This window comes from Pseudorasbora parva, chromosome 15, assembly GCF_024679245.1.
Source record: "Pseudorasbora parva isolate DD20220531a chromosome 15, ASM2467924v1, whole genome shotgun sequence".
NCBI lineage: Eukaryota > Metazoa > Chordata > Actinopteri > Cypriniformes > Gobionidae > Pseudorasbora > Pseudorasbora parva.
In genome coordinates, this window is record NC_090186.1 from 11,760,548 (window position 1) to 11,786,172 (window position 25,625).

General features: G+C 39.2%; 1 pseudogene; it reads left to right on the forward strand.

Moving 5' to 3' along the window:
- LOC137041828 (desmoglein-2.1-like) lies at positions 1–25,389 on the forward strand (annotated as a pseudogene).
- The last annotated feature ends 236 nt before the right edge of the window (positions 25,390–25,625 follow it).

Sequence of the window (25,625 nt, forward strand, 5' to 3'; positions counted from 1 at the left end):
GGTGAGGGTGTGGGAGAAAGAATGAATAAGGAGTATCTCTAAAGCGCTCCGGATCGATCTCATTCGCATATCGTGCATCAAACAACATCGGAACTCACATCTGCCTCCGCGGGATATATTCGAACTTTTCCATAAGTCAGCAGTGGATCTCAGGTGATCAGGGTGTGTTCTCCTCCGGCCATGGCCCGGCGAGTACCGCCTGCTGTCGCTTTTCTGCTTTGCTTTGGATTATCGGTAAGTTTGTCCTGTTTTTAAATATCTGTCAACAGATAAGCACGTTAACAGAGGCTAGCTAACGTTCCTACATTTTAGAGTTTCTCCATTTTGATCGTTTTGTGAACCAAAACAATCGTAGCCTAACGTTACGAGTCGCCCACAATACTGAAACTGGGTTTGTTTAGCATGTTTGTTTGGTATCCTGTTTGTTTATAACGTTAGTCCTCAATATGTATATGTTCGTAAAGTTGTTCATTGTGCGCGTGTCTAACTCTTAAAATGCCAGAGGGGGTGAACTGTCTACCCCTTTAAAGAAATGTACCATGGCAACTAAATATTTGCAAAATTGCATAACGTTAGTTAACTTAACAGTTACATTTCGTCATAACAGAAAGTAACTTAGGGATGTACATATAAGTTAGTAGGCTACAATGAACTTCTAGACATCGCAGATTATCACTCTGAATAAACTAAGGCAACATTTTTAGTTGAATAAAAGTCTTGATTTTTATAGTGCCTATGAAATGACATAGCCGCTATTGTAAGTGGTCAATCAGTATTAAATACAATTTTAATAAAATACGTTTTTCTAATTACATTAGTAATCTTGGTAACTAATATTTTGCTGGACACTTGAATGACAGAAACATATCTCTATATTTACCATGATGTATTTTGTAAAGGGCGTTTCAGAACACGCTCATTCTGGTATAACAGACAGAATACAGAAGTCAAGCTGGATATTATGCAAGTGTTCATCCTTTCAGTTTTAGGAGTGTTGAAATTCCCTCCCTCTGGCACCTCATTGTTTTTAATTTCGAACTTATATTTACTGAAATTCTTATAAAGATAAGTTCATTTCAATGATGATTACTTAATGAGTGTTATCTGGAATGCTTTACACATGGTTAATCTCAGTGATGGAATATTTTAATGCATTATGTGGGTAGTGAAGAACGCTTTTTGACTTTCTCAAATTGTGTAAATAATAATAATAATACTAATAATAAATTGTATTTATAATGCACTTTATATTAAACAAAATCTCAAAGTGCTACAGAATTAAAAAACAATCAACAACAATAAATAAATAAGTAAATTAATAAAATAAAATAAATAAAACTGAAAAATAAAATAAAGAAGTAACAAGTCAAAAAAAATCCAAGTAAATCCACTTGGGGTTTAGACTCAGACTATTTATTTTTTTCCTACATTAATTTTACACATGTCTAGTACAATTATGTGGTTTTCTTTCATTAATGCTATGTGTACTTTTTTTCTTGGTTAAGCCGAAAGAATGGAAATGAAGTGTGACCATGCCCCATAGGTGGGGTAAATTGTAACATGACCAAATGACAGCTTAAAATGTTACCTGATATAATAATAAAAAATTGTCAATAAAATACAAGTAATAACTTTTTTAGATAAAATAATGGCATTTCTTTAATCATTAATACACATTTTTGAGTTTGACAACAAACACTCTGTAAAACACAGCTATACAGCACACTTAAAACATAATTATAATTAATAACTTATGAACATTGACTCTCAGTCATTATTCAACTTTTTCCTCATGGTTTCTCAATAGAATTGATAAAAAAAAATAGAATATAATAGCATTGTTGTAATAGCATTGTAAAGAAGTGTGACAACATGCCCCACCTGCGCTACTGGGATTTAAAACACGGCTTGTGTCTTCTGCTGTTAGATCTGTATTAAAGAACTATCTCAACTGTTAAATAACAGATACAAGATTAAAATCAGATATGTCTTATTTTAAATAAACAAAAAACAGAGATGAAAAATAAACCTAAGAAATTTACTTTTGCTACACCTTTTTTTTCAGTGAATCTTCCAAAGATTTTTAATTTTAATTTTGTTGCAATTTTTTTCTCTAAATAATGCTGATGGCAACTAGTGAATATGCTAAGTTTCGTCATCTAGGCATGTGTGAAGAGTTTTAAACCATGTTACAACTAACCCCACTTTAGGTTGTACCCCGCGCTCCCCTATATGAAAAAGAACTCGTCTTTATTGTTCCGGCTTATGTTTTTAATATTGTGCATATGTTATATATCTGTGTGTGTGTGTGTGTGTGTGTATGAGAGAGAGAGAGAGAGAGAGAGAGAGAGAGAGAGAGAGAGAGAGAGAGAGAGAGAGAGAGAGAGAGAGAGAAAGTGGTGTAATTTATCTCTCTCTCTTAAAGTTCATCACACAAACCCAAACACATACTGTATATTCGGTGTCTTTATCTATTATGTGCTTTGCAAATAGTTGGGTACAAAATACTTATTGTCTACATGTATTACACTTTTTCATCTCTTGAGGTTAAGGTACACAAACCTGTACTGTATCAAATTAATTAAAGACAATTGATATAAAGTGGAACAAGGTTTCTTCAATTTCAACTACTGTGTGTGCAAATGCTTTATCTTAGATGTGTGTGGTCTAATAAGGTGATTTTGAGTTAAATGGAATGCATTTAGCTTTTGCCAAATATTTCTTCATCTTATCTTAATTTAAAGTCTACTGAAGTGGATTGAAGTAATGTCTTCTTTGCAGTGCTTTTTCTGCAGTCGTATCTTTTGAGGTTTATATCATTATATTACTGTCAACCAATTTCATTCGAATTTGATATTAATTATCTTCTGTTTGATTGGGCCTGCACAGAGAGGATGACTTTAGTATCAAACTATGCATGCAGGTTGCAACCAGAGTTTCGATAATTTACGATGACTCATTTGTAATGAATCATTTATATCCTTCTAATGAGAACGTTCTTACCAGGAAGGGTAACAAATATAAAAAATGAAAAAAGTTGTCAGAATTAATCAGTTTTCATAAATAGTTATTTCTGTTTTCCCGCAGCATGTGTTTGAGGCTGAAGCCAGATTCCACAACTCCGTGGCCCTCCACAGACAGAAGAGAGAATGGATCGTCCCTCCCCATATCCTAGAGGAGAATGTCGATTACACCAATAGAGAGTTCATCGCTAAAGTGAGTGAGATTTTCTCTGCGTCAAACAAGTTCATATATGCTTGCATAATTATTACTGTATAATCAATGTACAAGAAAAAAATAAAACTTTACAATAATTTTCCATTTGTTAACATTAGTGAACTACACTAGTTAACAATTAAAAACACTTCAAAAGTAATCTTAATGTTAATTCAAATGTTTCCTACATTAATAAAATATTATGTTGTATCTGGTAATATTATTTAAATGGCCCTGAGCTAATATAAACTAACAAATGAACAGTTGGATTTTTATGAACTAACATTGTCCAAATTATATCAATTTTACTTATTAGCTTATGTTAATATCAGCAATACTAAAACATTATAAAATCAAAAGTTGATTTGGTTACATTTTTTTTGGTAAAACTTTATTTTACGGTGTCCTTGTTACATACATGTGCTTACATAGTAATAACAGTAAATTATGCATCACCAATACCATATTGTTTCAAATTTAAGACAATGTTTTTCTTCAGAAATACATCTGAAAAACATCTTATATTCAGCGTCTAGACTTTAATAATACACCCACGTCAAATATGCGTAAAGCGAGTGTGGCAAGAAATACAGCGTCAGAGTGTAATGTTAGAAGATCGCAGGTGTAAGACAGTCAAAGAAAAGTTACCGTCTTAAGAACCGCGTGACTGTCACGTTTGAGTGTCTTGTTGACGGGACCAAACTTCCCCCGTACGTGCCTAAGACAGTACCCAGATCAAAACTAAGAAGATTTTGTTAATGAAATTTTGGTAGGTTACATGGTTTTCACTATGAGGTGGATAGCCTAATTGTTATAGTTATGATTTAGATGGGCTACTACAGGTTATTTTTATGGTATGCCAAAAAGAATTTATTTTAAATGTGATCATTGGTACATTTTAACAGTATTTACTGTTCTTTCAATACAAAAATTACCATATGGAAAATATGCAGTATACATTAATATTAATTATTACATAAAGATACATTAATTATTTCCAAATAAAAACATTTTCTTTATCAAAAAGCTTTTTTTTACAAAATGTACATCTTGAAAAAGAGGGGTTGTCTTATAATCAGGGTCGTCTTATATTCGAAACAATAAGGTATACAGAAATGATTGTTATGAAATAAAGCCATGATTACAACAATCAAGTCGCCACATCAAGTGTGATATACATTGCAACAATATCTTAAGCATTTGATTTCACTGTGTCCGGGCACTGTGGGCTTGGTTAATTTTAGAAATGTTTAAAAAAAATTTATGTATTTCTAATTGATTTAGATCCGCTCAGACAAGGAAGACCCCCAAATGAAAAACTTGAGGTATTTACTAAAGGGTGTCGGTGCAAACATGGAGCCGTTTAATTTATTTGTGGTGAATCCTGAAACTGGATACGTAAGAATAACAGGGATCCTTGATAGAGAGTCCATTGCACAATATAATGTAAGTAAAATGACAAAAGTGATTGATGATGATGATGATGATGACGATGAAGAAGAAGTTGGTTTTAAAACTAATGGTTATTGATAAGGGTTAGTGATCTTGCGATTCATATTTTCATCTCCTCCATAGCTTACAGGGGTTGCTACGTTCACAGATGGCACAATTGCGGAGAATGACATTGGGCTAAGAATTAAAGTGAGGGATCAGAATGATAATGCTCCTGTTTTTGGTGTGATGACTGCAGGGGCTGTAGACGAACTCAGTGCAGTAGGTATGTGACCTGCAGTTATTATAGCTTAAAGAAGTGTGACTGTTTATACAATAAACATAATGGTGATTATGATCACGATTTGAAATGAACATCCCCCAACCCACCAAATGCAGGTGAAAACCCACCGTGGCGGGTAATGCGTATCAACACTCTAGCCAATTTGACGGGTTATGATCGATAATTTATGCATTTTGCACAGGCCCTTAGCCTAACAGGTTCCTCAAACATTAGCTCCGCTAGAGCCCTAGGACAGTGGTTCTCAAACCTGTCCTGGGGACCCCTCACCAGTGCACATTTTGCATTTATCCCTCATCCAACACACCTGAATCAACTCATTCGCTCATTGGTAGAGCCTGCAAGACTTGAATTGGGTGTGTCTGCTGAGGAAGATATACAAAATGTGCAGTGGTGAGGAGTCCCCAGGACAGGATTGAGAAGCACTGCCCTAGGAGACAGTTAAGAGGCCACTTTTTCTAAACTTCTAATAAATCATAACTCATAAATGCCACATGTTTTGTGCAAAAAGCATCATTGCATTTTTATTGCTATTTGCAGGTAAACTAGAGGCAAGTATAAGATAAGAAACAGAATTGTGTCATTATTTCTGTTTTATTTTATTTTGAATTTTATCCGAGAACACGAAGCTGAAAGCAAGTTTCTAAATCAGATTGAATAAAAAATAGGTTATGTTCAAATCTAAGATGTGACATTGATAATCTGGTTTATTTCGGATCATTATAAATAACCAAATTGTCTGGTGCGGGAAAGTTTATTTCAAATAATGATTATGATAATAACTCTGCAAGGGGGTCATGAAAGATTTGCATACAACTCTTTTAGGATGAGCATGTTTTTTATTTGTTGTAATTAATTTTAAGTCCCTAAAAATGGCTTCACTGCTTCTTAATATAAGGTTAGTTCAGGTTTTAAAATGTCATGTGATGCAACTCCCCCAAAAAGTAATGATTATGAATAATAATTCAAGATATTTGTTAAACAAATATGTTTGTGTACTGTGTATACTTATGTGTATTTGAATATACACACATACATATATATTTAAGAAATGTATCATACATTTATATGATGTAAATAAATATATCATTTTTAATATATATATATATATATATATATATATATATATATATATATATATATATATATATATATATATATATATATATATATATATATATATATACATGCATGTATGTGCATTTATTTATATATATATTATGGTAAACATTTTCTTTTAATATGTATTTTTTTGTTTGACATTTATTTTGACTACTTGATGGGGAAAACAAAGAATGCAGACCAAAATGATTATAAAGAGCACATTGTTATAAACTAAAATATATGTACTTTTATTTATCATGGACACAGAAACACAAGTGATGAAGATCAATTGCTTTGATGCTGATGAGCCAGGAAACCCAAACTCTCAAATCAAGTATGAGATTGTTGAGCAGCAACCAGATGGGCAGAGAATGTTCAGAGTTGACAATGACGGGACAGTCCGTGTTATCAATCCAAACCTGGATAGAGAGGTGAGTGGTCACGATCACTGTATCGGATGTGTAGGCTATGATATCCAACATGCTACAGACTTCATGTTTTTGCACTGGCACTTCTTCATTGACAGCAGTTATGAGCTGTGTGTCAGTGCCAGATGTTCCACCCTACATGGGCTGTTATTATATTTTTAAATAAATACAGGAACAAAGACATTGACTGGTTTTGTTGAGCACTTTCAGTTGTATGTAAATGATCTCACCTGTTTATTTCCACACTGTCTCTCTCTTTAGACTGTTGATCAGTATATCCTGCTTGTCAGAGCATCTGATCTGAATGGTGCCTCAGGCGGAAATGCCGCCACAGGAACAGTCACCATCAAGATCAATGATGTCAATGATAATGTGCCTGTATTGCAAGGCCCAGTAAGAATATCTATATTTACATCCACTTGGCTTTATTTATGTTGTTGTAGTGAATATATGATTTTTTTTATATATATTTTTTCATTCTCCATAGTTTGAGGCAAGTATTGAGGAAAATACAGCTCAAGTGGAGGTGATAAGACTCAAAGTAACTGACCTGGACCTTAAGGACACAGACAACTGGGCGGCCAAGTGCTTTATTGCATCAGGCAATGAGGCTGGATACTTCAGCATTAAAATGGACCCAAAGACCAATGAGGCAATCCTGATGCTTGTCAAGGTGTGCTTCACATGTTTGATAATAGTCCTGGCCTGAAGACATTTACATATTCGGTTATAGTCAAAGCACCACCTGCTGGCAGCAGGAAGTGTGGCACACTCAAGTGATTTTGCATCCATATTTCTTCTCATGGGCATGGGAACATTGTACCGGCATGTGGGTGGAACAAGACCCCACCCACTTTTTACAACCAATGATATTGGACCCACTCACTATTATTGTCTCTAATTCAGCAGGTCTTTTTCCTTACCCCAAATTGATAAACACTTTATTATTAAACACGTTAGATGCTTTATTTCCACTTTTGTAATATTTCCTAATTTTTATTGAAAATAAATGCCTCCACTATCTGATATGTAACGGGAAAAAGGAGTAGAGCGACTTCGGCAAAAGGCAGATTCGAACCTTGGAAAGATTTGCATTAAAAAATTGATGCCATGCGCCTTACCCCTACACTATTGCCACTGTTAATGGTTTAGTTAAATAGTTCCGTATTTTTGTCTTTCCCAACCAGATGTTTAGTAAAAAAAAAAAACTGTATATTAGTACTTAATATAAATGGCATCTACTCCAGTAAAAATGTTCTTTTTTTTTTTGCTTCCGATGCCATATTTCTCCTATATTTACCCACTTAAATGCATGTTGCCCACTATTCAATGTTTTCCTGAGGCTTTAATTTAAAATGTAATTTATTCCTGTGGTGGCAAAGCTGAATTTTCAGCATCATTAGTCCAGTCGTCACATGATACTTCAGAAATGATTCTAAAATGCTTATTTGCTGCTTAAAGGGATAGTGATCAAAAATTAAAATAACCTAAGGATTCACTTGCCATCAAGCCATCCTAGGTGTAGGAACAAATTCAGAGCAAAGTCTCAGCTTTCAAATTTTGTACATTTAAATCCGAAAATCAAACGAAATATGCCGTTTTAGCGCTCTTAAGATCTTGGCATAATAGATCACTGTATCGCCTCAGTTAATGTCAGAGCCATTGAAAAACAGAGTTGTGACAGGCTTTGATCTCGCCGGCATCGCCGCCACGCAGTTCATGGAGCCAAACCAATGCTGTCAATACATTTCAATGGTTTTTAAGCAGGATAGGCAACAGCTTCACTGTAGAGGCATTTGCAACAATTTTTGGTAAACATTACAGCATAGTGTGCCTTGATAAATTACGTCGAGGAGGTTTACAGTATCATTTTATTCTGGAGATTGATGGAGAGGCAACATTAATGTTAATGTTTTTCTTGTATTTAACCCTCAGGTTTTCCTTACATATTTGTCACACTCAAATGGTCAAATGTGACCAAATATTAACTTGTAGTTAAATAATATTTATTTAATATTTTGAGGAGATCTTTTAGTAAAAAATACTATTTGTGCAATAATTCTGGTCCATTAATTACTACTTAAAATAAAATCCAATATTTTAATTATTTATATTACGATTAGTGTAGTATTTTAAGGTTAAAATAGAGAAAAGGGTTTTATATTCCAATTCAAAGAGGCACTTTTTTTTTTGTAATGCCATGGTTTACCCACTAGGTGCCTGTATGGGGCAAAAAAAATATGCTTATCTCCTAGTCTAGTTGCTCAAAAGAGTATTGCAGGTCATAACTGCTTATTTATTTTTAGTTTTTTTCTTCTTCAGTGAATTAATATTTAGACATGATAAAACAGTAGACTTTTTTTTAAATGTAACATTTAAAGAAATTAATAACTTACATCCTAATATATTTAATGATAGTGAATATTAATGAATGCAAGAAAATACTGAATTAAACCAAGTTTAAAATAAAGTCAAACTGCATTCAACTAAAGATTTTAGTAGATTCAGTAGATTTTTTGTTTTTTAGCATTTAACACTCGCACACTATAATTTTTGCATGCTAATTCATACACACTAGCATTGAACTGTTCTGAAGCAGATTATACTCTCTGCCATTTGTCTGAAGACGGTATCTCATGTCCATTTTCCCTTTAGGCTGTTGATTATGAGGATGTCAAAGAACTGAAGCTTGGTATTGGTGTAGTCAACAATGCTCCGTTTCACCCCTCTGTAACTGGAGGACAATCAGGAATGAATGTCAACTTCGGGGGAGGAGGAGTAGGAGGAGGAGGAGGAGGTGGTGGAGGCGGCGGTGGAGGTGGAGGCGGTGGTGGTGGCGCCGGAGGTTCAAGTAGCAGTTCAGGCGGTCAGATCTACAACGTGAATGTAAAGGTGAAAAACCAACCGGAAGGACCCAAGTTTATGCCCCTAATAAAAGCCATTCCCATCTCAGAAGGCAAGACTTTTAACAGTAATGAGATCATCACAAGGTACCCGGCTATTGATGAAGACACCGGAGAGGAAGCTACCAACGTTAAGTATGTTTACATCAAAACAGTTTGAAAAAAAAAACAATTAGGAGAAATCAACACCTAAATTAATGATAAATGAGCCTGAACAATGTTCCCTTTTCCTATAGGTATATTAAAGCCTCTGACCCAGATAACTGGCTGAGCATCGATGAGACAACTGGGGCCGTTCGATTAAACAAGGCTCCTGACCACGAGTCCAAGTTTCTAGTTGATGCCACCTACTACGCCACAATTTACAGCATAACTCAAGGCAAGTTTGAGGGAAGAGGGACAACTTTTCGATCTTTGTAGTTTTATAAGGATTTGCCAACTGTTCTAATTGTCTAAATACAAAAAAGTATCTTTGACCTGTTGCCAGATATGTCATTCACTACCAACATATATGATAGTGTACTTCAATAACTTATTGACAAATCACACTTCCAGGGTGATATATATAATATGACCACAGGACATTGCAGACACATAACACGTTCTGTAGAGGACGTCATCTCCACATTAATCAACAATAGTTACTGAGTCAGTGACGTTTTAATAAGTAATGTAAGAATCTGCAAGTTATATTGTAAAATACTAATTAACATTATTTAATATTTGATTCATGCCATTCATTTACAAATTATATTTTATTTCTTTCTTTTTGTAACTAAGTTAAAAGAAATTATCCTGAAGGGTTTCCTTTATTTTGCTTTCTTCATCTTTGTTTATCATATTATTGTAATGTTTATATGAAATGCAAATATAAAATATTATTGTTTATAAATAAATGTATATGTATTTACTTTTCTCTTATAGACTGGCCTTCCAAGACTGCAACGGGCACCATTGCCATCCAGGTAGAGGATTTTAATGACCACTGCCCCACTTTGTTAAGGAAACACCTGACACTTTGTACTGATAAGGATGCAGTCTTAGTCACTGCAGTGGATGAGGATGCACCACCCAATGGAGCTCCATTCACCTTCAATGTTGTCCCAGAAGGAACTAAAGGGAAATGGTCAATCGAGCATTTAAATGGTATACACATTGATCCATCTGTCTTTGTCTATCTATCTATCTATCTATCTATCTATCTATCTATCTATCTATCTATCTATCTATCTATCTATCTATCTATCTATCTATCTATCTATCTATCTATCTATCTATCTAATATAGGAATTCAAAAATATGAAGTACTAGTCTCAGATCTGTTATTTAGGATGTCACTACTGACTTTGTGTTTGAGATCTTCTGTTTTTCTTCTCATCAGATACCACTGCCATCTTCCGGACCCAAGAGAAGATGTGGCCAGGAGAACATGAGCTGACGGTGGATGTTAAGGACCAGCAGGGGTTGGGATGTCCAGAACCTCAGAAAATAGTGGTGAAAGAGTGTACCTGTACAGACCGGGTGGATTGTGACCGAACTATAGTAGAGAAGGGGTCAACATTTGGACCTGCTGGAATCGGCCTGCTCTTCCTTGGATTGATTGCATTATTGCGTAAGTAACAAAGTGTCAGATCGGGACACGGACTCAGTCTGCAGGCACCAAAATACAGTTTATTGAAACAACAGGAACAACCCAAACGGGCTAACAATAGTCCAGATAGATACAGCAGAACAGAGGAGTCACAAGTCTTATTAAAATATGGACAGGACCAGACAAAAAAAAATCCAAAAAGGCAACACAAGAGTCAATTGCAGAGCCTTCTGCCGAAGAATATTAGGACTATCAACCAGGCGGAGAAGCGCAGCACGAGGCACAGAGTAGGCAGGGCTGGCGGCGCTCAGATGGCACGTGAAGCAGGGCAGCAAAGGAGATCTGTGGGCAGCGTTAGAGAGCGAGACCAGGGCCAGATGCAGAGGGAATCCACCTAAAGAAAACAGAAGCGTAGCAGAAAAAAAACTAAACTAAAAGAAGAAGATCCAAAGGCAAACAGTCCTTAACGCTTGGTCTCACAAAGACAGGACAGAAATCCATAATCAGAGAATACCAGACTAGAGGAGTGCTTGCACAGCCACACCAAACAACGAACTGGCACAAGACAACACACAAGAGGGACTTAAATAGGAGATCTAATAGGTACAGCACAGATGGAAAGAGTGAAACAATGCCGAGGTAATGAGTGGAATAACAAGGGGGTGGGGCCAGACACCACAGTGACAGCAAAGCACAAGGTGACTTAAAGCAAGCCCAAGTGCTCCAAAACACAAACACATGACAGAGACAGGACATGAACGGACAGATCAGCCCAGGGTCATGACACAAAGTTCACAGAACAGATTTTGATTGATTGTTGTTAGGGCTGTGCGATATTGAAAAAAAGTTAGATATGCAATATCTTGTTAAATAATGCAATATTCGATATGCGATACGATACTGCTCTAAGTGTGTAAAATAAATTATAATGTTGAAAAACGGAGAATGATACCATTTATTTGTTTCACATTCTTTCTGGGTAAAGAAAGCATCGCTACAAATTCTGAAAGTGAGCAGAAGTGTTTTATCTAAAATTGATGTCATAAATCTGACAATATAATTTAAACATTGATGTAAACAAACAAAAAATGTAATGCCAATATTTAAATACCAAAAACTCTTTGCTTGACTTGGTAATATATAGTTATATCAACCTAAAACTGAACATCCAGATAAACAAAGACTCCTGATCTAGGGGTGGACGCTTATTTTTATTTATCTTTGTTATTAAAAATAAGAACTAAAAACAAAAGTCTTCACATGAATTAAATATACACTTCATACAGCCACAAAGGTTATTCAGCTGAGAGCACAGAGTGATTCTCTCGTTCTTCTGTTGTTTGACAGACAGCGGCAGGTTTACTGTATTAGCTCTCTCCCACTTTAAGAGCTAATGCATGGATCCGATCCTATTGACACGTATTCGGCTTCTTTCCTAAACTGATATCATTCACTTAAAGTATAATAGACTGAGTTTACATGAATACTCATCAAGACAGCCGTTTGGAGATTTTGTGTGTTTGTGTGTGCATATTCACAATGTTGAAGTAGCCTATTAAAATCATTAAGATATTGTGTGCCATTACGATATGCATATTGCGACATGCACATTTGCGATATTTCGATAATTTTGATATATTGCACAGCCCTAATTTGTATTATGGTGCTGAAATAAACACTGTATCTCCTGTTACAGTCATCCCACTCCTGCTGCTACTCTGTCGGTGTGGAGCCGCTAGGATGGCGGGAGCTTTCACAGACATACACTATGACACTAAAGAGCATCTCATCTCTTACCATACTGAGGGCCAAGGAGAGGACAGGGTATGATATGATATCAGGAACAAAAATGTGATTTGAAATGTAATTTTTTTTCTTGGGATTCGGTGGATCATCTGTCCAGATGAACCAAAATCCATCTTCGCATAAAGCTGTTGTCCAGGAGTGAAAGGTTGTGATAACACAAAGCATCAAGTAACAGTGCACTCATAGAGTTTGTGTACAGTTTGGAAAGCCGTATAAAGACTTGAAAAGCAATTTTCAGCTCAAACATGCAAATCATTAGAGTAGCATGTTGTCAAAATGTTCATGGAGAAAATGCAAATTAATGCTTTAAAAACTGTTTTTAATGCTCTAGAGCTTACTTCTCTGTATATGTAGTGCACTATAAATGACTTATTTTTTACTGTATGAATACATTCAGTGTGTGTTTCTGTAAGGACTACTGTTGGTAAGGACTACTGTACAGTTCTGGTCACCCTGAGGCCATTCCAGTGCAGTTTATGCAAATCAGCTTAAAGGTATTTTAATAACGAGCAGATATACGAAAACACCCTATTAATTATTTTAAAATAATGAAGATATTTTTTGATAGATGTTTTTTAGTATTCTGAAATGTGCAGCACTGTAAAAGACAATTCATAAATCACTGTTGGCATCAGGTGAACTACAATGTATGTATTGGGGAGGGCGCTTATAGAAAAGATACACTATATTTCATTCCTCTTTTTTGTCACATTAACAAATAAATAAGTCTGATTGGTAAGGTCTGTTTAGAAGCTTGTGGTTTTCTTTTGCAGTGCATTTAAATACAAAGACAACCACATTTGGCGAAATAATGCTTATGAAATGAATGTTATGTAAGAGTCTTGTGTTTGTTAAAAAAAAAAAGTACTTTTATTTCAAAACATTTGTATTGAACAATACAATAATTAGAGCACATTCCCTTTGAGCAGTAGTAGGAATTAAAGGGTGTGAAAGAATATATATATATATATATATATATGTATATATATATATATATATATATATATATATATATATATATATATATATATATATATATATATATAGTTGCGGTTGCTGGGCTTTTTCTATTGACAGCTCTGGTTTGGTACCCATAATGTTTTTATTTTATATTTATTTTTATTTTTATTTGCTTGTTAAATGGATGGTCATTGGGTTGCAACTTTGGACTCACAGCTGCATGGTGGGAAAATATTATACTGGTTTTGACAGTGAAACATTTTACATGGGTCAATAAAATATATTGTAAAACAGCTTAATGCTGTTGAAAACTGTTGTTTTTTTTAATGTTGATTTTTATAAATGTTTGATGTGTTTGACTATGTAAAAGACCACCAAAAGACAATAAACAGTCATTTTAATGTAATCCAGTGTAAAGCTGCATCTGTCTGTGGGCAAGTGTCAACCAAAACTGGAAAACGAATCTGTATAGTAAAGAGTCCAGCCATTCGTTTTGCAATACTGAACCGTCAAGTTTTGTCTCAGAGAATACAATTGATATTATTATTCAATTGATATTAAAGGGGAAATATCACCTTTTCAGAACAAGCGTTTTAAAATATGGCTGCTTGTTTTTGAGATCTGCCACTCAAAAGAGCCACAACAAATTAAGTAAGGCTTATCTTTCAGTTTAACTAAATAATAGTTATTTATCCTGGCAGATAAATCTAATTAAATTTGAATAAATACATTTCTGTAACCTATTATTATTTTTACATGTGCTAATATCAGCATGATATTTAATAATTATAGGAAAACAGAACGTCACAGTTATGTATGTAACCCTCTTTCCCTGGAGTACTGACGAATAAGAATCTCCCCGGAGAAGGGAGGGCACTCACAAGGGAAAGATAAAAATATGTGGAATTCTTGCATGGTCACTCACATAGCTCAAGCCCAATACCGGTTCTCAAGGATTCAGTGGCAAGGGGCCTGACGCCGGATGCTCCGCCACGCCGACACCGAGGGGGAGGTGGAGGACTCGCAGAGTTTGTTTGTTTCTGGAGAGTATATAAGCGCAGGAACCCGACAAGAACCAGTCCTCTCAGTGCATCTACCCGTTTGAAGTGAGAACACAGGAGGAGACTGGCTCTACACGTAGGCTATAGAACCTATCGAACGTGTTGTTTGTCGCCCAGCCCTACAGCTCTACAGATGTCTGACAGTGAGGCGCCACGTGCCAGAGCCCAGGAGGATGCAACACTTCTAGTAGAGTGTGCACGCATCCTGATGCAGACAGGGCGCATCTTGTGCTTGGTAAGCCAAGGTGATGGCATCCACTATCCAGTGGGCCATCCTAAGCCTTTCACAACATAAACTTTGAGGGTGGAGGCTCCAACCCCTGTTGCAGGAAGGAAAGCAAAGACGCGATCAAGCATCTTCGGGGGTCTTCTCGGCGGGAAGAAAACCAATCAATGAACAGGTTCCACTTCAAGGCATAGGACTGTCTTGTAGACGGTGCTCTAGCTGAAGAGATGGTGTTAACTACCTCTTGGGGTAAGTCACCTAGAACCTCCACGTCCAGTCCAGGGACCAGAGAAGACGTTTGGACTTGAGTGCCAGAGGGTGCACCGTCTCTGAGTTAGAAGATCCTTCCTCAGAGGAATCGGCCAAGGAGGGGCTGTCGCAAGGAGCATGAGTTCCGGGAACCAAGCCTGGCTGGGCCAATATAAGGCTACCAACAGGACCTGCTCCTCGTCCTCCCTGACCTTGCACAGTGCCTGTGCAAGTAGGCTCACTGGGGGAAATGCATATTTACGCAGGCCCCGGGTCCAGCTGTGCGCAAGTGCATCCGTGCTGAGTGTGCCCTCGGTCAGCGAATAAGACCCCTGGGAGTGGGACTTTTCTGGGGAGGATAATAGATCGACCTGTGCTCCCCCGAACTGAACCCAGATCAGCTGGACCACCTGGGGTGGATCCGCCACACTCAAGGGGTGCAGCTCATGACAGCTCGTCATCCTCAAGGTTGCACACTCCAGGGAATTGCCCGAAGCAACCTCAGACACTTCTGACTCCAGAGGAGATGGCAGGCAAGTTGCAACATTGAGCCGTGATACACAAGAGAGACGGGAGCTTAGACCACCCTTACGTTTGATGTACGCAATGGTCACAGTGTTGTCCGTACAGACCAATACATCTTTGACCCGTACCTGGCATTTGAGGCGGCTCAGTGCACGATTAACTGCTAGCAACTTGAGGCAATTTATGTGTCAATACATGTGCGGGCCCTGACACTGCATGCCCATTGTACAGGTCCTTCTCAAGAAATTAGCATATTGTGATAAAGATTATTTTCCATAATGTAATGATACAATTTTAACTTTCATATATTTTAGATTCATTGCACACCAACTGAAATATTTCAGGTCTTTTATTGTTTTAATACTGATGATTTTGGCAAACAGCTCATGAAAACCCAAAATTCCTATCTCAAAAAAATAGCATATTTCATCCGACCAATAAAAGAAGTTTTTTTAATACAAAAAAAGTCAGCCTTCAAACAATTATGTTCAGTTATGCACTCAATACTTGGTCGGGAATCCTTTTGCAGAAATGACTGCTTCAATGCGGAGTGGCATGGAGGCGATCAGCCTGTGGCAGTGCTGAGGTGTTATGGAGGCCCAGGATGCTTCGATAGCGGCCTTAAGCTCATCCAGAGTGTTGGGTCTTGCGTCTCTCAACTTTCTCTTCACAATATCCCACAGATTCTCTATGGGGTTCAGGTCAGGAGAGTTGGCAGGCCAACTGAGCACAGTAATACCATGGTCAGTAAATCATTTACCAGTGGTTTTGGCACTGTGAGCAGGTGCCAGGTCGTGCTGAAAAATGAAATCTTCATCTCCATAAAGCTTTTCAGCAGATGGAAGCATGTAGTGGACCAAAATATCCTGATAGCTAGCTGCATTGACCCTGCCCTTGAAAAAACAGTGGACCAACACCAGCAGCTGACATGGCACCCCAGACCATCACTGACTGTGGGTACTTGACACTGGACTTCAGGCACTTGGCGGCCAAGTTTTCCCACTGTAATAAAAAGAGATTGTTATTAATTTAGGTCTTTACATCAGCCATGAATTAAATTCAAAACAAACATGGCAAGGTTAAGGGCAATGAGGAACAGCAAGCCACCCCTTCATTCAGTAGGTTTATAAACGTACAGTAACCTGATAACAGTAAATTACCTGCCTATGGTAATATTTTAGTTAAAGCTATGCTGTGTAACTTTTTTAGTTTATTCTTAGCTAAAATCACTTAGTTCTTTCAAAAATATATGTGCTCGTTAATGTATATTTACTTCTTTCAAGTAATAATGCGTTCTCGTAATTTTATAATATACCATTGAAAATACATACGTGTTGAGGGTTCGGATGGCAGTCGCCATGTTGCTCCTCCATCTTGAAAGTACATTTGCCAAAGAGGGACATACCCGTAAATTCCAGCTTCGCTTTTTGCGTTTTTACACTCGATGGCACTGTGTCGAATGTGAAGAGGAGGATTGCTTGAGGCTGCTATATGATGATGGAGGATCACTCTTAAGCCCCTTTCACACTGCACGTCGGACACGCAATATTCCCGGAACATTGCCGGGTCGCCTTCTGTGTGAAAGCAACCACGTCCCGGCATTGATTACCGAATTCGACTCGGGTCGGGGACCTAGTAACATTGCGGAATATGTATCAGAGTCGCCAAGGAAGCGGAAAAGAGAATTAAGACGGCAACGCAACAGGCAAATCAACAAGACAAAAGTAAATATTGGAGTGGCCTTTCCAAGATGGAAAGAGCTCATGAGGAGCAACGATTTTAAAAAGGACGCCGACGTTGCCTGCTTTCTTCTCGACAGGTAATATTAATTCAGCCTATTTGTGTATATTGGAAGTTTTATTGTTGCTTGGCTAATTATATCATGGTGTGCTCTGCATAACACTAGAACGACGTCTAGGATAGTTTTCCTCGCGTCAATGATGAAAAAGTATTGTTTACCTTATAACATAAATCCGTTTTCTATGACGGATAACATGAGATTAATATTTTAATTGCATTATAATTTGTTTGCCTTACGCTAGTGATGTGGTACAATATACAGAATAACGATAGCACTGATAAAAGTTACTTTACTAAGATTAGCTTGCATTCGTCTGGGAACCTGATAGCTGATGTTAGCAATGAAATGGTTAAAAATAACGAAAACGTAAAACTAATATTCATTTAAATAGATTAATTTGATCATAAATCATTTGGTAAATTAAATAACTGCAAATTATAATAGTTTTCAAAAGTTACCTCATCACTTGAAGCAACACTCACCGAAAGAGGTCGAACTGGAAGCCATGACTGTTAAAACGAAATCGAAATTGAGAGGAACAGAAACTATTATTCACTGGATGGTCATATACCTTTTCACCACTAGATGGGGGAAAATATCACACAGTGTAGCTTTAAATGTCCTGACACATCTTTGCTTTTTTGTGTGTTTGATGTATTATACTTAAACTAAATATTAGTTTATTCTATTTTATTTATTTTTTTACAAAATGTATCTGTATGTATGATCGCTCACCACATGCTGTTATAATAAAGTTGAATTAGTTGAAAAAACTTGTATGTCAGGTGTTGCAGGTGTTGATTATAATTAATTTACTGTTAGGCCGATAAATTATAGGATAAACAATAGGCATATAAAAAAGTATAATGTCTGAAATTAAAAATAAACCACATGGGGAATGGGGAATATAGCATTAAAAAAATAAGTTGTCAGAATGTCGTCTTGAAGTTGCTGAATGTTGCGCAACAACGTTGCTACAGCCCCGTCGCGTCTTACAATTCTACGTTGTTACAATGTTGCGAGCACGTCGACATGCGACGTTGCCATAGTAGAAATGCAACGTGCCACCGACGTTGCCACAACGTAAACGTGTTTGCTGGGTTCATAATAGATTATATTTATAATGCAATGCTATTCCACATAGCTTTTAGCATTGTATATTTTCTGTCAGATTTTTGGACCCCGAAGCTACATGAGATCACATATTGTTATATAAAACACTCGACTTATAAATTATAAAGTGATATGAAGCAAGTTTTGAATAAAACATGATTTTAATTGTATAAATTGTTGTTTTGCTGGTGTGCTAAGCTAACATGCTAGCTTGCCCTAGATGCACCTGCCAATAAATACTTAATTTTTATGAACATTTTCTAAATGTAAAACTACTGAAATGCTTATTTGGACGAAATGCATTCGATAGAGTCTCAGTGAGGGTAAAGTGAGAGGTTTGATTTAGAAATGAGGTTTGAATAGAGAGTCGTTCGTAATTATAATGATTAGAGCCATAACCAGTCCGCAGAAGTGTGTGTGCTGGGGAGACAGACTGAATGGGGCAGTTTGCACCTCTAAACAATAGAGGCAATACACTGAATGAAAGCTAAGAAGACATGGCAATAAACATCAGTTGATATTTTAGAGATATCTCAAAATAAAATCACATGAAACGATCTTGTAAAACGTTTAATAAAATTCAGAGTTTTAGACTTATCATCTTCAGATCTGAAATATAATGGTCAGACTTGTGGCTTCAGCTGTAGTGCATTTCTAGATTCCTCCAAGGCCAACTTCAATTTTATTTTCATAAAGATATTTCATACAAATAAATTTCTAATAACTTTACAAAATTTTGAAGCTTACTATAGCTTTTTTTGATTAGAAAAAGTATTATCATTTTGACTTAACAGTAAACTGCCAGGTGTCTGCTTTTAAATGAGACCATAATTATGCTTTTAGTGCAAAGGATTCACAAACTGTATTTGTTTTAGTCTGAGTATGCATTTCTTAGGATTTTTTTCAAAAGTTGTGATTCAGGTTAACAGGTTAACAGATTTTTTGAAGTGCAAGAGACATGAACATGAGAAGGGAATCATACTGCACACACAGCCCATGTCTTCATCCATTAGGGTGCTTCAAGAGATTCTAATTAACCAACTGATGTCACATATGGACTACTTTGATGATGCTTTTATTACCTTTCTGGACATGGACAGTATAGTGTGTATACACTTGGATACGCTCTCTGACTAAATATAAAATATCTTAAACTGTGTTCTGAAGATGAATGGAGGTCTTACGTGTGGAACGACATTAGGGGGAGTCATTAATGACATCAGTTTCATTTTTGAGTGAACTAACCCTTTTAGCAACATCACACGACCAAGAGTGCTGAATACCATTACAATTGAAAATGTGATATTGATTTCTATAATTCTATAGTTCAGTCAGACCACTTTGTCAAGTATAATATTTATTACAATAATATCATACAGTTAGTGTTGGTGGTATGATTCTGTTCTGGGCAAAAACTTCCCATGCCTGAACAGAGCAGGAAGAGCAGCATGTCAACCCCCCTGGGGTACAGAACAGAACCAGTTTCATTTCATGGGAACTCCCGCTGTGTCACTGCTCTGGGAACGCCTCTGCGTGATACTATAAAGCCCACCGGTAAACACACACCATTAGCTTCTGTTGCCTTCAACAAGCGCTCTGTGGTATCTTGTCTGTCAAAACTCTGTGTTTGTGTCTGAGTTCAGACTTTATTGTTTTCGTTTGCACTCACACTTATATTAAGCACAAGGGAGAAAGATTATTGTGAGCGAACAGCATTACAGAAAGTGTGTTCCTCCCTGCTCGCACTACATTACGAGCTGGGAGACACATTTGATGTGTGTGGTTTGTTTGGGAGAGCAGCACGCGCAGTCGGCGCTCAAGGGTGCCAGCTGTGAGCATTGTGAGGCGCTGCCTCTTCGCGTGCCGCGATTCCGCCGGGCGCTCTTCGAGGAGGGCGTCCCAGCTCGCGTTCCCCCTCCACACTGAGGTGTCGAGATCGTGGAAGCGGCCCGTGGCTTCACGAATTTTCAGCCCCCATACATCTGTATATAGTAACATTGCGGGGCTGAATAGACACGGTTATGTCATATGCCTAGGGTAGAAGAGATCCAATCCCCAAGCCGCAATCTCTCGCCCGATTTGGCATTGGCCATAAAAAGCTCCATCTTTGCCAACGTGACCACTCAAAGTTACATCTTCGTTAGTGGGCAAAGCGTACTCGGCAGCAGGTCAGGCCGCCACATGTCTGCACACAATACCCTCATTCAGGTATACCAGGCTGACCTGCTAAGAGACCTGGGTGAGAGCCATGAGATCGGGACTGACATGATTAACAAGCTCCGATTGACCGCTGATCTTGCTCCCTGGGCCACCAAGGAGACGGCCAGATGCATTTGCCATTCTATGGCAGGCCTGGTGGCCACGGAGAGGCACTTATGGCTCAATCTGAGATAAAAGAACGTGATAAGTACAAGCTCCTCACATAAAGCGCAGCAGAAACAGAGCGTCACCATTGGTCGGCGCTCTCAGGCGCAGCCTTCCAAGGGTAAGACTGATCTGAGGACAGTCATTATCTCGAGGAAGGTTGCGTCTAAGAAGTCCTGACGCCTCCGGCCCAGGACGGTGAGGGTGATCCCCTCTGCGGGCAGATGGAATTTACCGCAGCATACGGTACCCTGCGTCCATGGTGCCCTCACAGGGTTGTTCCACCAACCCCGCCCGAGCACCGGGGCGTGGAGGGCCCTCGTGGGTCAAGGGGGCTATAAAGTTTAGATTCTTCTACTCAAACAGATTGTGTCTCAGATCAGGTCCGAGGACTGCTTTGTCACGATAGATCTCAAAGATGATTATTTTCATATTTCCATCCTTCCGCAGCACAGGAAGTTCCTGAGGTTCGCTTTCAGGGGAGAAGCGTACCAATATCGGGTGCTTCCTTTCGGGCTAGCCCTTTCACCCCGCACGTTCACGAAGTGTGTGGACGCTGCGCTGGTCCCCTTGCATATGCAGGGGATCTGTGTACTCAACTACATCGACGACTGGCTGATCCTAGCACAGTCACCTTATCTCGTGGCTCAACATCAAGATGTTGTTCTCGCAGACATGAGGAAGTTGGGGCTGAGGCGGGGGAGCTCCTTTGGGAGAAATATGGCAGGGCTCACGTAGACCGGTTTGCCACGCACGAGAACACTCATTGTCGGCTATGGTTATCCCTGTTGCCTCCAGCTCCTCTGGGCCTGGATGCGATGGTACAGGAGTGGCTGAGGCTAACCCCTGTATGCTTTCCCCCAGATTGCTCTGCTTCCGGAAGTTCTAGAGAGAGTGCACCGGGACGGGGCCCGTCTTCTACTAGTAGCCCCGTTTTGGCCAGGCCGAGTATGGTTCTCAGACATCATGTCTCTCCTCGACGACTCTCCCCTGGAGATTCCGATCAGGAGGGACCATCTCTCTCAAGCGGGGGGTGTTTTCATGCACCCTCGCCCGGAGTTGTGGAAACTGTGGGCTTGGCCTCTGAGGGGGCCCAGCTCATAAGTTCTGGTCTTTCACCCGAGGTTGTTGAGACCATCCTACACTCTAGAGCTCCCTCCACGAGAAAACTTTACGCTTTGAAGTGGAGGCTCTTCACGTTGTGGTGTAGAGCTCGTCTGTGGGATCCAGTTAACTGCCCTGCGAGCGCAGTGCTGGAATTTCTGCAGGACAGATTCTCCGCTGGGTTAGCCTCCTCCACATTAAAGGTGTATGCGGCCATAGCTGCTTACGACACTCCTTGGGGTGGTATTTCTTTGGGGCGACACCCTTTAGTAACTCATTTCCTTCGTAAAACCCTGAGGTTAAGGCCTGTGACACGCACCAGGCTGCCTGGGACCTATCTATTGTCCTTCAGGGCCTTTCCGAGACTTCTTTTAAGCCGCTCGTGGAAGTTTCTGAGAAGTTTCTCACTTTAAAAACTGTTTTCTTGCTGGCTATTTCTTCCTTAAAAAGAATAGGAGATTTGCAAGCTCTCTCTGTGGCACCCTCGTGTTTGGAATTTGCTCCGGGTATGGCCAAGGCCTTTCTGTACCTGAGGCCCGGGTATATTCCTAAGGTCCCCACCAATCCGGTGAGACCTGTGGTGCTCCAGGCATTCTGTACTCCTCCTTTTGCGATGTCAGACCAGGAAAAATTTAATCTGCTTTGCAATGTTCGTGCATTCGACACTCATGTCCACAAAGCTGCCCTGTGGAGAAGATCTGAACAACTGTTCGTTTGTTACGGGCCACCCTCGAGGGGGGGCCTGGTGTCAAAGCAGAGGATGAGCTGTGGGTGGTCAAAGTGGGTGGTCGAGGCTTTCTCACTTGCTTATGTAGCAGCCGGATAGCTGTCTCCTTTGGAGGAGTTTGGCCACCTCTCAGGGAGTATGGCCACCTCTCAGGCACTGTTGGCAGGGGCTTCCCTGCAGGAAGTCTGCGATGCAGCAGGTTGGTCCTCACCGCAGACTTTCATCTGGTTCTATGATCTAGACATTAATGCTACTTTGGGGGCTCGGGTGCTTGCCTCTTAACATGCACAGGCGAGCATTTGGCTCCTATGGGGACGTGGGTAATCTTGTTTCCAGAGTGGTGACGCAGCGGGAGTTTCCATGAACGGGAACGTCTCGGTTTTGTCTGTAACCTTTGTCACCCGGCCATACTCCCTGCATGGCCGCAAGCGCCTAGTTTCAGCCTTTAACAGAAGCTAACAGCGTGTGTTTGCCGGTGGGCTTTATATTTTCAGAGTCAGTGACGTCACCCGCCTATGACGTTCCGTCTCTATTGGACTAATGACATACGTGGTTCACGACGCAATCACGCAGAAGCGTTCCCAGAGCGGTGACGCAGCTCGCATCTCGTTCCCAATTCCGGGAATTAAGGTTACAGACCTAACCGAGACGATTATGCATACATGATTACAATTCATAATTACATGAGTTGTAGACAAACAAAATACATGAGAAAAAAATGCTTGCCATGAGACCTGTATGAAAAGAAACAAAGGCAGATTTCAAACAGAGGTTAAGGCGGAGTTGTGGTTAAAGGAGGGAGTTTAATTTGGGAGCAGTGATCGATAAAAGAAAAGCTGAAGAATGGGAATGATTTAATGGCTGTGTGATAGGTGTCAAAACTGGATTGGTACACATCAGGAACAGCTGGCTATTAGTGAGCTTTACTGGCGTGGCCTTCCTGAACTGGTAAACAACATAAACAACAAGTAATTAATGTTAAGTCACTTACATTTTAGATGCAATATTGACTGTTTTTGTTCTATTTTAGATGCAAAAATAGTTCCAAACAAAGATCACTGCAGAATAATAGCACCTCACAGAACCAATCAAATCTGTTTAAAAAAATAATAATTTAAATCAGACCAAACACATTTTTACTTTTATAAAGGAGTTATGAATATACAAAACAGTGACTTTTGATAACAGTAGCCTATTGATTGGAAAAATATATATTGTGCAAACAAGCAAGGACTGCTGGTTAGTGGGACGTGATGTGGAGTTGGTGAAGGGAGACAGGCTAGTCCAGGGCGGCACAAGTGACTCACAGGGAGTGTCTGGTGCCCAAATGACCGCCCATGGCACTGGGACTGCTATCTGTCTCTTTCTCTCTGTCTGTGTCTATCTAAATGTCTGTCTATTTAGCTCTATGTGGATCACATATATGTATTGTTCTATGTGTGTAACAGAAAAGCCGAGGATTGGAGGATGGATTTGCTAAGATTTAAACGATGGTGTATGGTTATGAAGGGAAGGGCTCTCCTGTTGGCTCTGTCGGCTGCTGCAGCATGCTCGAAGATAACAATGACCTAGAGTTTCTGAATGACCTTGGGCCAAAGTTCAACACACTCGCAGAAATATGCGGAGGTAAAAACATTGAGGTCCACGCTCCCCTTCCTCCCCCTCCCAAACCCATCGTGGACCGTACCGATGTGGTTTCTTCAACAACCAATGTTATAAATGCAGGGAATATAGCCACTAACAGAGCTCTGTCTACAAACGAAATGAATATGATTTCCAACATGTCTGCTACATCATATTCACGTGTGGAGAACGTGCTTGTCGCAGACAACCAGCCCACAGTGATCACAAGCATCCAGCCAGCTCCAACGTACCTGATGCAACCGCCGCAAATGTACTACATGGTCGAGCCGCAGCCCAGTGGGGTACTGCTCGCTGAAAGGCCCACCATTGGAGTCGGACAGAACATGTATGTGATGAACAGCGGCCCAGTAGCTGAGGGGGTTGTAGTCCAGGGCCCCAACATGGTGGCGAATACCTGAATCGTGGTGAGAGAATGGTGCTTGTGGACAGGGGTGGATCTTCTCAAGCTCTCAACTCTGGACTGTCTGAATCACAAATGTACTTGGTGGATGGGGGAGTGAGAAGCAGCCAAGTCCTTCAGGGGACACTTCAGAGAGGGGTTGCTGGATCTCAGGGCCTGATGGTCATGGAAGGACAAGGGGGCCAGGTGATTCACAGGACTCTCCAAAAAGGTGTTTCCACTCATGGTGGATCTCAAAATGTCCTTTATGTGGAGAATAAATGGGGATCAGCTATGGTCCAGGGAGGTCATCAAAAGGGCATGGCTTACGCCACAGAGTCCTTTATTGGTAACGTTGGATTCGGTGGATCATCTGTCCAGATGAACCAAAATCCATCGTCACATAAAGTTGTTGTCCAGGAGAGAAAGGTTGTGACAACACAAAGCATCAAGTAACAATGCATCACTAAGAGTTTTTGTACAGTTTAGAAAGCCATATAAAGGCTTGAAAAGCAGTTTTCAGCTCATACATGCAAATCATTAGAGTAGCATGTCAACATTTTAGGCCATGGAGAATATGCAAATTAATGCTTTAAAAACTGTTTTTAATGCTCTAGAGCTTACTTCTCTGTATATGTAGTGCACTATACATGATTTCTTTTTTACTGTTTGTATACATTCAGTGTGCGTGT